This window comes from Arvicola amphibius, chromosome 1, assembly GCF_903992535.2.
Source record: "Arvicola amphibius chromosome 1, mArvAmp1.2, whole genome shotgun sequence".
NCBI lineage: Eukaryota > Metazoa > Chordata > Mammalia > Rodentia > Cricetidae > Arvicola > Arvicola amphibius.
In genome coordinates this window covers 64,986,367-64,991,101 of record NC_052047.1, presented here as the reverse complement: position 1 = coordinate 64,991,101, position 4,735 = coordinate 64,986,367, and positions in this window count along the sequence as shown.

The window sequence follows — 4,735 nt, the reverse complement described above, 5'->3', positions numbered from 1 at the left end:
TGTTCTCATACTCACAGAGATCTACCTACTTCTGCCCCACAAGTGCTGGGATTAAAGGTTAGCGCCACCCCACCCCTCTGGTTTCTTATTAGTCACTAGGTCTTCAGCCCCACCTGATCAGCACCCATTGTCCCGGCAAAGCCAGGATTTTGCTTTAGTGTTTCTGGTCTCTTGTTAATCACAGCCAGTTCTTCAGCTCCAGCTGACCAGACACCATGAACGCGGCACACAAACCCAGCAGAGTCTTTGCTCTCCTCTGAAACCTCACAAGCCAGGCCTCCATTGTCTGCACTGCTCTCTACATTCTAATCTTCCAGGCTCCCACAGAACAGCTCACTGAGCTCTCAACACAATGGCTTTCCCAGAGTTCCGAAGTCCTTCCACAATCCTCCCCAAAACAGCAAGGTCATGTCTGTCACAGCAATACCACACTGTCCTGGTACCAACTTGTCTTAGTTAAGGTTACTATTGCTGTGATGAAACACCGTAGCCAAGAGTAGCTTGGGGAGGAAAGGGTTCATTTCACTCACAATTCCACATAACAGTTCATCATCAAAAGCAGTGAGGGCAGGAATTCATGGAAGGCAGGAACATGGAGGCAGGAGCTGATGCAGAGGTCATGGAAAGGTACTGCCTACTGGCTTGTTCTTCATGGCTTGTTCAGCCCGTTTTTTTTTTTGTTTGTTTGTTTGTTTGGTTGGTTTTTTTGTTTTTTTTTTTTTTTTTTGGTTTTTCGAGACAGTTTCTCTGTGGCTTTGGAGCCTGTCCTGGAACTAGCTCTTGTAGACCAGGCTGGCCTCGAACTCACAGAGATCCGTCTGCCTCTGCCTCCCGAGTACTGGGATTAAAGGCGTGCACCACCACCGCCCGGCTTCAGCCTGCTTTCTTAGAGAGTGCAGGACTACCAGCCCACTCACAGTGGGCTGAGCTCTTTCCCCATCAACCGCTAATTAAGAAACTGTTCTATGGACTTGCCTACAGCCCAACCTTAGGAAGGCATTTTCTCAATTGAGGCGTCTAGCTTTTGTCAAGTTGACGTAGAACTAACCAATTTAAACATCCTTTCTAATAATATTTTTAACAAGTTTTGGTTTCAGAGTTGTGCAGGCCTCAGAAAATCGACTCAAGAACATCCCGCCTGTCTTTTTTTTTTTTTCTAAAGAAAATGTGTATAAGTAGGGAATTATTTCTTTCTCAAAAGTTTGATTCACACCAATGTCTGGGTTTCTTTTTGGGGCGAGCTTCTCTGTGTAAAGTCCTGGCTTTTCCAACACATTCACTCTGAAGAGCTGATAGAATTGAGTAACAAATGGCCAGTGTCACTCCCCAGATTGACAATTACTCTTTCCCTACCACAGCCACCTAGCGCTCCATCTTAGTCTTTGATACTCCAAGTCACAGGCTACTGCACAGGTGTCCTTAGGTCCTCAATCATTAATTCAGTTTCTCTAACCAACATGGCTGCTCAGACTTTCTTTTTTCTTTCTTCATCTCCTTTCTTTCTATCTCTCTCCCTTCTTCCCTGTTTCTCTTCCCTCTGTCCCTCTCTCCTACTCCCTCCCCTTGACAGAGTCTTGCTGTGTAGTCCAGCCTAACCTTAAACTTGGGAGCCTTTTGCCTCAGCCTCCTGCGTGTTGTGTTTCCAAAGCTCACTGCAAACATATCTGTGCTTCTTTCTTACCATCCCTCCGTCGCCAGACTGCGGTGATCTCGTGTTGGTCTTTATGCTCTTCCCTCAGCCCCTCCCTCTCCTCTTCCCTTCTCACCCTTTTCTCCTCCCTTTGACCTCCTCTTATTCCCCTTTTCCTTCTGCAATTTTTTGAAATGGCCTCACTGTGTAGCCTAATATGGCCTAGAGCTTTTAGTGATCCTCTTTCCTCGGCATCTGATTGCTAGAATTATAGGACTGGAGTTAAGATAGTTATGAGCCACCATACAGGTAGGGGAACCAGGCCCAGATCCTCCCCCAAGTGCTCTTAACCACTGAGCCATCTCTCCAGGCCCATATAAGCAAATTTTTAAATTATAGCTTGCCTATATAAGGACTTAAGTTATATACAATGAAGTTTAAAATATGTGTCTTTTACTTAAGATTTATTTCTAATTCCTCTGTGATTTCTTCCTTGTCCTATCAATTAGTTATATGTATGTTACTTTTCCTCTTCATGCTTTTTTGGATGTGGTTATTGATTTCTAATGTAAGAAAACACATGCTTCATGACTCCTGTTCTTCTACAGTGAATACAACTAACATTATGATCTGGCATTTCTTCTCCTTGGTAGATGTTTTGTGTGCACTTGACAGTCACGTGTGGTGATGCACACCTTAACCTAAACACTTGGAAAGCTTAGGCAAGAGGGCTACCATGAGTTTGGGGCCAACTTTTGCTAAATAGTGGGTTCTAGGCCAACTTGGGCTACCCAGTAAGACACTGTTTCTAAAAAAGGGCATTCCTAAGTTGGTGGGTAATTGATGGGATTATCCAACTATTTTATGCCCTTACTGGTTGTTTTGTCTGGTTTCTCCAACCATTTATTCATTCAACTGTAAGTATGGTTTAGTCTGTTTTTACTTTCCTTTTCACTTCCCACACTGCTGCACAGCAGCCACCCCAAATTGCCATAGCATTTTTCATGGTGCTCCTTGTTTCATTCTCTGCCTTTCATCAGGTGTGTTTTGTGTCTAAAGTATGTTTCTGTTAAACTGCTAAACAAGCACAGGAAGCTTTGGTTATTTTTTATCCAGACTGCCATGCTCTTTTAATTGGACGATTTGGACTATTTATATTTAATGTAGTTATTGATGTCATTGGGTTAAGTCTACCTATAACTTTGTCAATTGTTTCTACTTGTTTGATATTTGACAATTATCACTTTTTCCTTCATCTTTCTGGAGTAACTGACTTAAACATTTTAACAATTTATCTTCTTCCCAGGTTTTTTTTAGCTATGTTATTCTCTGTTGTTCTTTTAGAGATTGTTCTTTGAAGTTATTTTATACTATTTGATGTTTAGGATAAAGACTTCAACATTTACTCCATTTCCCTCTTGTCCTTTGTGCTTTATATTTATATATTGTGAATTATATTGTTGCATATAATTCACATGTATTTGTTTTATGAGCTTTATAATGCACTGTTATTTTGATTTGAAATTTTCTTTGAGAAAATTAAGACGAGGAAGAGCATATACACACTTACTTTCATTCCCTCATGACTTTTATCTGGTGTTGTATGGCTTGCCGTTTGGCCTAAAGCATTTCTCTCAACAGATGCACACCAGAAATGGGCTCACTCAGTTTCTGTGTGTGGAAATGTCTTCTCTCTGTACTTAGAATACGGCTGATTGGGAGAGCACTTCCCTGGCATGTATGGAGCCCAGGGTTCAAGATCTAATACTACAAAGAAAGAAAAAGAAAGTAAAATGTGCTCCCTCTGCCTTCCTGTTTCTAGGATGTTTTCACTAGGTCAAGAATTATATCTTTTGTCTCCTCAGCTTCCTTCCCTAGTGTGTGTATAATGGGTTTTCCCCCCTGGCTGTATCTGAGAGTTTTGTGCTTTTTTTTTTTTTTTTTTCCTTTTTTCTTTTTTTGGTTTTTTCAAGACAGGGTTTCTCTGCAGCTTTTTTGGAGCCTGTCCTGGAACTAGCTCTTGTAGACCAGGCTGGCCTTGAACTCACAGAGATCCGCCTGCCTCTGCCTCCCGAGTGCTGGGAGTTTTGTGCTTTTCTTGTTTTTTCTTTCTTTCTTTCTTTCTTTCTTTCTTTCTTTCTTTCTTTCTTTTTTTATGATCTCTATCTGGATGCATTTTCTTTGCATTTATCCTGCTGCTTGGGTTTATTAAGCTTTGAAATCTATGTGGTTTGGGGGTTAAATTTGAGAAAAGATTAATAATTCCTACCACGTCACCTTTACTTCCTTTACCCCTGCTGGGATCCTAGTTACATATGTGTTACCACTTGGTCCCAGCTTCTCTTTGTATATTATTCCTCATCTTTAAAACAGCTCTTTTGTTGCTTAGTTTTGGATTACTTCTGGTCACTTGACTTCAAATTTCACAGTGCCCACCAGAAGCTTTGCCAATACATTTTAACTTTTAATTTAATTAAACGAGCAAACAAACAAACACAGGATCCTAGTTTGTGTCCCAAACTGGTCTTGAACTTGAGACCCACCTGCCTCAGCCCCAAGTGCACATCACACCCAGCCGCCTGCATGCTTTTACATTTCAGACATTGTGGTAGAGTTTTCAGGTCTTGGATTTCTGTTGCTATTGAGTTTCTGTTTATCATCTCTTTTCGTGGGTTGTATCCTTCTTCATCTGGAAAGTCTCTGGCAGAGTCCTTGTGTGGATTGCATGCCCCTGACTGTCCACTGCTGGACGCACACTACTGGGGCACCCCACAGTTACAGTGGACGGGTTTTGTGTCTGCGCACCAAGCATCTCGATTCAACGTGTGTCACATTTGACCTTCTGATCACCCTCAGAAACACAGGAAGAATATACACTGAAATATGCACTAAAGCAATTAGAGCTAATTTAGGTAATATCCAAGACACCGCAGAAGAGGGAAGGAAGGCTATAGAAAGTCCTGAGTGTGGAGTGTTGATTGCAGAGCAGGTCTTTGCATACTTTCTGACTTTCCATTCCATGCCAGACACTGGATAATCAGTAAACAGTGGGTCTGAGTGGCCGGGGGCTCCCCGTGGATCTCATCCGTGTTTAGCACAGTACTG